This window comes from Triticum dicoccoides, chromosome 3B (assembly GCF_002162155.2).
Source record: "Triticum dicoccoides isolate Atlit2015 ecotype Zavitan chromosome 3B, WEW_v2.0, whole genome shotgun sequence".
Lineage (NCBI taxonomy): Eukaryota > Viridiplantae > Streptophyta > Magnoliopsida > Poales > Poaceae > Triticum > Triticum dicoccoides.
The window spans coordinates 43,470,525-43,481,380 of NC_041385.1; positions in this window are offsets into that span (position 1 = coordinate 43,470,525).

The window sequence follows — 10,856 nt, forward strand, 5'->3', positions numbered from 1 at the left end:
GAGATTGGGCTTGATCCAGCCTTGGTCACTGTCGTTTCCTCGCTTGAGCACTTCTTCCCCAAGGTAAGATGTCTACGAGTTCTCGCTTGTACCCCTACTGGAAAAAAATCACATTGCACAGCGAACACACTATTTAAGTGCACATTGAAAGGCATGTTAGTTTTTTTTTTCTTAGACTTCGAAAAAACACATGCATGCAACCAAGATTTAGGATATGCTTATAGATGTTTTGAGGATCATGTAGCAGACTTTACTTTATAGTCCACTTTTGCCGGATAGAATTTATCTCTGTCCCTTTTGCCGGATGAATTATGAGTTAGGTCATATATTTTTTGATTTTGTTATGAAAAACATAATATATATTTGTGTTGATCGGGTGGATTTAAATGTGCAGTTGTTTCGTCGCTTCGAGGGTCTGGTGTTCGACGACCTCCCCGTGCGTTCAACGAGCTCCACCCCGGCGTTCGTGGGTGAGCACAAATGAAATCTCCTCCTCCCCCAATCATTTACTATGTTTCGGTCTTTGTGCCGATGAAACATGCTAGCTGTAGGTAGATTGAATCATCAGTATGCGTGACCACTATGCGTCTCCCGTTCGAAAGGGTTACATCTATAAATATGCATGCATTTGCATATTTATAACTATGATTCTTTCAAATTGTCCAACGTTATCCATGGACAGCCCGAGTATGTGTAGATTGGGTCCGTTTTCCCATATGCTCTGCTCCGGATCCGATGCAGAATTTCGTCAGTGCCTCCCTGTTTTTCTCTGGGTACACATCCTGCTTATCGCTGAGACATGTATCAGGAGAACAATGGGGAGGTGCTGCCGAAATTTTGCGTCGGATCCGGAGTAGAGGATGGGAAAATGAACCCAATCTACACATACTCGGGTGGGATTAGGACCTATCTTTACCTATTAGCGTCTAGGTTGCATGTACGTAATAAAACTGACAAACTCTATTAACTGATAAATATGATTTGCTGAATTATGTATATATTTCTTGTGTGTCCAGTAGCTAGGCAAGATGAGTGATCGTGCGTGGATGTACACCGGTCACACTAGTCAGAAAGACATGACCCATGAATGGATAACAAAAACCAAGGGGTTTGTGAGAGTCGCATATGCAAATGGACAGAGAAAAACCTGGTGCCCCTGTGTCGAGTGCGACAACTATCATAAGAGGTCAGAGTTTGAAATGATCAAACACTTGCAGAAGTTGGGTTTTACGCCTAATTATACGCTCTGGACATTTCATGGTGAGTCTGCCCAACATGCCAGAGTTGAGGTGGGCCTTCGTCGCACCGACGAGCATGGTACCGGGATGGAAGACATGGTGGAAGACATTGATGATGCTCGGGATTCGGATGATGAGATGGAGGAATCTGCAAAGGCCTTCAATGATATGTTGGAGTCTTCAAAACGTCCTCTCCACGAGCACACCGAGCTTTGTCAGCTAGATGCCATTGCACAAGTAATGGCTCTGAAGGCTCAATTCAACTGGGGCAGAGAATGCTATGACGCGATGCTGACAATATTTGGACGCTTTCTACCCAAAGGCCATGTAATGCCTGCAAACCTATACCAGTCGGACAAAATCCTTCGTGTACTTAAGATGCCCTATGAGAAGATAGATTCCTATGAGAAAGGATGTGCCTTATTTAGGCTTGAGCATGTGGACTTGAAGTATTGTCCCATTTGCCAGTCTTCCAGGTATGTTGTGGTAGACAACGGTATGGGTGAGAAGAGTCAGAAAAAAATCCCAGTTAATGTTCTTCGGCATATGACGATCATACCAAGACTTCAACATCTTTCGTGGTCGAAGTGACGGCCAGACAGATGACATGGCACAAATTGGGCAAAAGAACCGAACTAGATGCAAACGGGGAGCCGATGTTGGTACACACATCAGACGGTTTTGCGTGGAAGCGCTTCGATGCAATACATCATGCTAAAGCATAAGATCCAAGGCATCCTCGAATCGCCATAAGCACGGATGGGTTCAACGTGTTTGGTATGATGGCAGCCAAATACAGTTGTTGGCCTGTATTTGTCATTCCACTCAATCTCCCTCCCGGAAAGTTTATGCAAAGAAAGAACATTTTCTTGACATTTATAATTCCAGGGCCCAACTATCTAGGGAAGAGTATGAATGTGTACATGCAGCCGCTTAAGGATGAATTTCAATAACCTTGGGATAATGGGATCAAGACGTACCACGCCGCTACGGAAAAAACTTCCTAATGCGTGTGTGGTACACACTACAGGAATCAACTACTTTGCCGTCTGCCCCGGCGGACGGCAAAGGCATGAATGGCGGACGACAAAGGTCTTTGCCATCCGCCATGGATGGGAAAAGGCTCCGACAATGTAAGATCCAGCAAAGAGCTACTTTGCCGTCTGCTTTTGGTGGCTGACGGCAAAGGAGCCTTTGCCATCAGCAGCGGATGGCAAAGAAATCAGACGGCAAAAATTGCACTGTTAGTCCGTTAGGTGGCTAACGGCAGGCCTTTGCCGTCCGCCGCTGATGGCAAAATTTGTCCTGCCTTTGTCATCCGCCGTATGATGTCAGCTATATGTCACTACACGGCAGGCCTTTGCCGTCCGCCGCTGAAGGCAAAACTGTTTACTCTTTGTCGTCTGCCACTGTAGGCAAACCGACCAAATGGGTCAGCACAGTTGGATGCCACGTGGCTTCTTTGTCGTCCGCGGCTGATGGCAAAGAGCCCGTTGCCGTCGGTGGCAGACGGCAAAGAGCCTGCATATTGGCTCTTTTTTCTGTTTATTTTAAATCCAACAATTTTCATAGCAAATATATATGACATATATAGCTATATTTCACAGGGCTATTTAATAGCAAACATATCACATATCCAACACATAAGTTTCACCGTACATACATATATAGTTCCATCCATTCATACATAGCAAGTTGCACATACACATAAGTTGCAACCATTAGGAAGTTGCACATACATATTACAATTTAAAGTTTCATCAAGATAGCAAGTTCCAGCGTAGCAAGCTAGAAGAATACTAGAAGAGAATGAAATAAAAAACAAGCACTCCATCATAGCAAGCTAGCTTCCGAGAAGTGAATGAAATCTACAAAATGGCAAATAAGAAAGTTAGGAAAAGGTGACTAGAAGAAGAAGCACACCATCATTTGTGAGGTAACTTAGGTGAAATGGATCGTTTATGAGCTAACTTAGGTAAAATGCATCATTTTAGAGCTAATGTAGGTAAGATGGGTCATTTTGGAGCTAACGTAGGTAAAATGGGCCATTTTGGACCTATGTAGGTAAAATGGGTCATGTTGGAGCTAACGTAGGTAAAATGGGTCATTTTAGAGCTAACGTAGGTAAAATGGATCATTTTGGAGATAATCTAGGTAAAATGGATCATTTTGGAGATAATCTAGATAAAATGGGTCATTTTAAAGCTAACTTGGGAAAATGGATCATTCATGAGCTAACTAAGGTAAAATGGGTCATTTTAGAGCTAACTTTGGTAAAATGGATCATTTATGAGCTAACTAAGATAATTATGCCGTTTTTACATAACTAAGCTAAGTACATTGCATTATTGAGCAAACCTAGTTAACTAAGCATATTACAACTAACTTAGTTCATTTTGGAGGAAACAAAGCTAAGTATAGATCGTTTTAGAGCTAAGTTAGGTAAAATGGTTGGTTTTGGAGGTCAGTAAGCTTATTAAGTCATTTTGGAGGAAAAGAAGCTAGCTCTAGGTCATTAAGGTAAGCATATTGGAGGAAATAAAGCTAAGTCTAGGTCTTTATGCATTTGTTAAGCAAAAAACTAGAGAAACTTACCGTGATCATGGAGGTGTAGGAGCGGGCTGGATCATGCCAGTAGCTGGAGAAGGATCGTGTGATGCTTGTATGGAGTTACGCTACACCAAAGATGATTTCCAATGTTTCGTTTGCATGATGACACTCAAATGTTAAGACTAGCAAATAACATCCATTCAAATTAAACTCACCGTGGTCTCAGGAGCAATCTCTGGATCAATTGCTATGGAGCCACGGGACCTCCCGCCACCAGATATCATCACCTGCTCTGGATCAATGGGAATCTGGCTCGGGTTAAAGTCCTCCCCTTTCCTCGCCTTCCCCTTGACTTTCTTGTAAGAGCCAGTGTGGGCCATGGCATACAGGTCGTACCCCTCTGGCACCTTATCCGTCTTATTGTAGCATGCCTGAAAGAGAGAAACAAAGTAAATTAGTAATTAAAGGGCTCAAGCTAGCATGATGAATGAATTGCATTAATCATGAAGCAAACCACATACCCAGTTTCGCCCGAACTGATATAAGCTGGAGCTACCTTGATGGTCTGGCACACCTTCAATTTGGGCACGTTTGTCCTTGGCCTTAGTCGGCTCCCCTTCCATATTTCAACACATGCCATGACAAAGAGTAAACGAAATTAGTACAACAAAAAAAAAATACAGACATGAATAATAACATGTATATCACTTAAGTGTATCATCATCAAGTACAACATAAAAAAATTGAATACCTGACACTACTAATAATCTCGATCAGTATCATCAATAAATGCATAATCATCATCATCACTATAATCAATGACGGGCTCATAGGGTTCAGTGGCATCAACATGTGGAAGGCCACCTTGACGTAATCGGTCAAGCATTGACAGGTCATCCGCAGCAGTAACCTCTTCTTGTTCCGGCTCTTCTTGTTCCTCCTCTGGGGTGATGTCGGATTCACTGTCGCTGTCTACTTCAATGTTTTGGGGTGAAGTATAGCGGTTCTTGAAACACTTTTTGGAAATACGTGTCTCTTGGAAGAATTCTCCTTCATATGTGTCTGGGTTAATGTGAGGTTCATAATCCTCTTCCTTTGGGGGAGAAAGTCTAGCACGTGGTGGCACTTCATAAACGACATCCGAACCTTTCATATTTGGATTAGTTTGGCAGGCCCATGGTAGATAGAATACTTGGGTCGCCTGTTGAGCCGTACTATAGACATCAGGAACATCTAAATGGGTGCTTTGGTTGATTTCAACTAGCCCTATATGTTCATGAGTCCTTCTAGTCTCATTTGGCTGAAACCAATAACATTTGAAGACTACGACACTCGGTGGGTTTTCACCGTGGAATAGAAGTTCATAAATTGCTTCAACTCTCCCATAATACTCGGTACCTCCTTCGCCGATAGCAGATACACAACAATTTGTAGACTTTCAGTCGGCCATAGATAGCTCTTTGCCATAGGTATGAAAGTGATACCCGTTGATGTCGTATTTGTCAAATGAATGGACCTTATAGTCAAAACCATTAGCGACAAGTTTAATATGAAAGGATTTTTGCATTACGCACAAATTAGCAAATGAAATGAAATTGTCTAATAGAAATTACCGTTTGTTTGAACCAAGAGATGAAACCGGGATAGCCGCCTCCTTGCTTTGCGAGAAGCTCATACTCTTCGACGGAATCCTTTTGGATCACCGCTCCATACGAGAATATGGCGACGTATCGACTGTATGAAATATCCAGGAATAAGAGCAATTCAAAGGAAATAGAAGTTGCGAAACAATGTACTGAGAACTTACTCGATGTACGGCCGCACTTCTATCAGGTTGTTGAAGATATACAACGACATGGTCTGCCATTCTTCATTATCCAAAGATACTGGATTTGAAACACTGGCTGGTGCGAGATTCCCTTTGAATAGGATGAGGTTGGATCCACCCTTTTTATGGTCGTCAGTATTGTACCGAGGCTTCGGATTATGCAAATGACGATTTTTGGCTTCGTAGTGTGCTGTCACGAAGTTTGCCGCCTCCTCAGTGATGAATGCCTCAGCCATCGATGCTTCAATTCTACGTTTATTTTTCCATTTTTCTCGAAGCATCTTCTGCATCCTCTCAGTTGGGTAGCACCAATGATTTTGCACGGCCCCCCCAATCTTGCCTCGGCCGGGAGATGCAAAATCAAATGCTACATTGGATTAAAGAAGCCCGATGGAAAGATCTTCTCTAACTTGCAAATCAACTCTGGCGCCAACTCTTCCATTTCTTCTACCACGCCAGGCGATAGTTCTTTCGCACAAAGAACACGGAAGAAATAGCTGAGTTCTGCCAGTACTAGCCATTCATCCTCAGGGATGAAGCCACGCAACATCACCGGCATTACCCGCTCAATCCATATGTGCCAATCATGACTCTTGAGACCAAATATCTTCAATTTATCAAGACTCGCTCCCCTCTTTAGATTCGGTGCATACCCATTGGGGAATATCAACTGCATTATCACCCACAAGATAATTTCCCTCATAGATGGCCTTCCAAGATTGAACCATGCCTTTGGCTTCGTCTAGTTCTCCTGTCCTTTCGGTTCTTTCATGTTTTGTAACGGCCTATCACATAGCACCTCCATATTGACTCTAGCCTTAGTATTATCCTTTGACTTCCCATCTATGCCGAATAATGTACCAAAAAGTGCCTCGGCAATATTCTTCTGAGTGTGCATCACGTCGATGTTGTGTGGGCAAAGGAGGTCTTTGAAGTAAGGCAGATCCCATAAGCATGTTCTGTGAGTCGAGGCATGCTTAGAATTATACCCCTTGAAGTACCCTGGACGCTCTGGATCTGGCTCGAGAGCCTTTAACTGATCCAGGGTCTGTTGGCCTGTCAACACAGGTGGTGCAGAGTTTTTGACAACTCTACCTCTGATGAAGTTCTTCTTGTCTTTCCTGAACTTATGGCGAGGATCCAGGAACTGTCTATGCATGTCGAAGCAAGAAAACTTGCGACCGGCCTGAAGCCAACGAAACTCAAGAGCTTCCTTGCATGTGGGGCATGGGAACCTTCCATGCACACACCAGCCAACGAATAGCACATACGCCGGCAAGTAATGTGTCGAGTACATGTACCAGACACGCATTATGAAGTTCCGTCTGCTATAGGCGTCATATGTCTTGAACCCATTATCCCAGGCTTCTTGCAATTCATCCTTAAGCGGCTGCATGTACACAAATACGGGCCCTGGAATAGTTGGGCCCTGGAATTATCAACGTCAGGCCCTGGAATAGTTGGGCCCTTGCAAGAAGCCTAGGATAATGGGTTCAAGACATACAACGCCTATAGCAAACGGAACTTCATAATGCGTGTCTGGTACATGTACTCGATGCATGACTTGCCAGCGTATGCGCTATTCGTTGGTTGGTGTGTGCATGGTAGGTTCCCGTGCCCCACATGCAAGGCAGCTCTTTAGTTTCATCGGCTGTAGGCGGGTGGCAAGTTTTCTTGCTTCGACATGCATAGACAGTTCCTGGATCCTCGCCATAAGTTCAGAAAATACGAGAAGAACATCATCAAAGGTAGAGTTGTCAAAAACTCTGCACCACCTGTGTTAACAGGCCAACAGACCCTGGATCAGTTGAACACTCTCGAGCCGGATCCAGAGCATCCAGGGTATTTCAAGGGGTATAATTCGGAACACACCTGGACTCACAAGACATGCTTGTGGGATCTGCCTTACTTCAAAGACCTCCTTTGCCCACACAACATCGACGTGATGCACACTGAAAAGAATGTCGGCGAGGCCCTCTATGGTACATTGTTTGGCATAGAGGGGAAAACAAAGGATAATCCTCAGGCTAGAGTCGATCAGGAGGCTCTATGTGATAGACCGCTACAAAACATGCGTCAACCGAAAGGAAAGAATTACTGGGCGAAGCCAAAGGCATGGTTCAATCTTGGAAGGCCAGATATGAGGGAAATTATCCTGTGGGTGAAAAAGGAGTTGATGTTCCCTGATGGGTATGCAGCGAATCTAAAGAGGGGAGCGAGCCTTGAAAAATTGAAAATATTTGGTCTCAAGAGTCATGATTGGCACATATGGCTTGAGCGGGTAATGCCAGTGATGTTGCGTGGCTTTATCCCTGAGGATGAATGGCTAGTACTGGCAGAGCTGAGCTATTTCTTCCGTGTTCTTTGTGCGAAAGAACTATCACCTAGCTTGCTAGAAGAACTGGAAGAGTTGGCGCCGGAGTTGATCTGCAAGTTAGAGAAGATCTTTCCACCGGGCTTCTTTAATCCAATGCAGCATTTGATTTTGCATCTCCCAATCGAGGCACGATTGGGGGGCCCTGTGCAGAATCGTTGGTGCTACGCAACTAAGAGGATGCAGAAGACACTTCGAGCAAAATGTAAAATTAAACGTCAAATTGAAGCATCAATGGCCGAGGCATTCATTACCAAGGAGGCGACAAACTTCCTGATAGCACACTACGAAGCCAAAAATCGTCATTTGCATAATCCGAAGCCTCGGTACAATGCTGGCGACCCTAGAAACAGTGGATTCAACCTCAGCCTATTCAAAGGGAAGCTCGCACCAGCCGGTGCTTATACTCCCTTATTGTTGGATGTTGACCAATGGCGGACCATTACGTTTTTTATTTTGAACAATCTAACATAAGTGCGGCCGTACATCAAGTAAGTTCTCGGTACATTGTTTCTTAACCTCTAATTCCTTTGAATTTCTCTTATTCTCGGATATTTGATACAGTCGATACATCGCCAAAATCTCGTATGGAGTGGTGATCCAAAAGGATTTCGTCGAAGAATATGAGCTTCTGGCAATGCATGGATGCGGCTATCCCAGTTTCATCTCTTGGTTCAAACAAACGGTAATTTCCAATAGACCATTTCATTTCTTCATCTATTTTCCGGCTAATGCAACAATCATTTTGTTTCAAACTTGTAGGCTAGTTCCGAGTCTATGGACGCCGAATTGAGACAAGTCGCTAATGGTTTTGACTATAAGGTCCGTTCATTTGACAAATACGACATCAATGGGTATCGCTTTCATACCTATGGCAAAGAGCTATCTATGGCCGACCAAAAGTCTACAAATCGGCGAAGGAGATACCGAGTATTATGGAAGAGTTGAAGCAATTTATGAACTTCTATTCTATGGTGCAAACCCACCGAACGTCGTAGTCTTCAAATTTTATTGGTTCCAGCCGAAGGAGACTAGAAGGACTCATGAACATCTACGGCTAGTCGAAATCAAACAAAGCACCCATTTGGATGTTCCCGATGTCTATATTACGACTCAACAGGCAACCCAAGTTTTCTATCTACTGTGGGCCTGCCAAAGTGATCCAAATCTCAATGTTTGGGATGTCGTTTATGAAGTGCCGCCACATGTTAGACCACCTCCCCCCAATGAAGAGGATTATGAACCTCACATTAACCTAGACACATATGAAGGAGAATTCTTCCAAGAAATACGTCTTTCGAAAAAACGTTTCAAGAACCGCTCTACTTCACCCCAGAACATTGAAGTAGACAGCGACAGTGAATCTAAGCATGAGCCGGAACAAGAAGAGCCGGAACAAGAAGAGGTTACTACTGCGGATGACCTGTCAATGCTTGACCGATTACGTAAATATGGCCTTCCACATGTTGATGCATTTATTGGTGATGATGATGAGCACGTCATTACTGATAGTGATGATGATGATGCATTTATTGACCCCGAAGCATATATAGATGATGAAGATTAATATTATAGTTCATGTTAGGTATTCCATTTTTTTATGTTCATGATGATGATACACATAAATTATTTACATATTATTATTCATGTCAGGTATTCTTTTTCTGTACTAAATTCGTTTACTCTTTGTCATTGCAGGTGTTGAGAGATGGTGGCCGCGGGTCGAGAGCGCTCCGAGGCTCCTTCCTCGGCGTGTGGTGGGAGGGGTAGTTCCATTCCACCCCAGACCCTCCGGAGAGCGCTAGATCAAAGTATGCAGACACCGCCGGCCGGTAGAGGTCGGGGGGGGGGGAAGAAGAAGGAGAAGGCTAGTAGAGGTGGACGTGGCAGCGGGATAGGTAGGAAGGCTACTACTACGCCTTCCTCGCCACCACCCCCAGCTGATTCACCTGACCACAGGACTGCTCCATCTGAGATGGAGCTGGACCCGTCTTGGACCCCGGTCTACGAGCCTCGGGAGGACGAGCCTCGGGCCGACGAGCCTTTGCCCCATGAGACTCCATCCCCAGAGGCTCCGTCCCCACGATACTCTGGATCAGGCTACGTCACAACCGAACCGATTGGGGGACTGGCCGGAGTCGAGTGGCCATGCTGATGGTGGCGAGGATGGCTATAGTTCTGATAGCTATAGTGAGAGCGAGCGGGTTGAGGGGGGAATGTCTAGCAGCGTGGTGGTGCAAATCTCCCGACCACCCCGGTGACCCCTGACCAGAGGTGGTTGATTGCGCCTGATGGGGAGAAGTAAGTGCATTTACTCTTTTTAACCTTTTGCCTTCACGTTTCTTTGAATATCTAATGCGTTAGCTTTGTCATACTACGGGTCGTGGAAACACGGCCGTGGTGTCCGCAGGCCCAACACAGTCCTTGGTGTGATTTTTCACCAGAGCTTCCCGGGGTGGGTCACGTTGGCCGGTGAGGGCCAGTTTCTAGAGCTAGGAATGACCTGGGAGCACTAATTGGCTGCCCCGCCCTGCCGGGGGAGAGGATCGGCGGTGTCGAGTGCCACACGGTGGACGACATTGTGATCCAGATGTTTTTGGGTAATTTTTCCTCTCTCGTCTATGTTGTGTTTTATTGTTTAATTGGCAACCCTAGTGATTGTACTAATCCGTGTTTTCTTGTTTGATTGCAGACCTTCTACAGGTGTGCTGAGGGACAGGAAGAGGCCGCGGCTCGAGTTATCGATGCCGAGTGCAGGCGTTTACTTCAAAACTGGTGGAACGGGGCTCGGACGCAGGCTATTCGAGACTACTACGCCTTGATTAGTATTAGGATGTCCAAGTCAAAGTGCCGCACAAAGTATCTG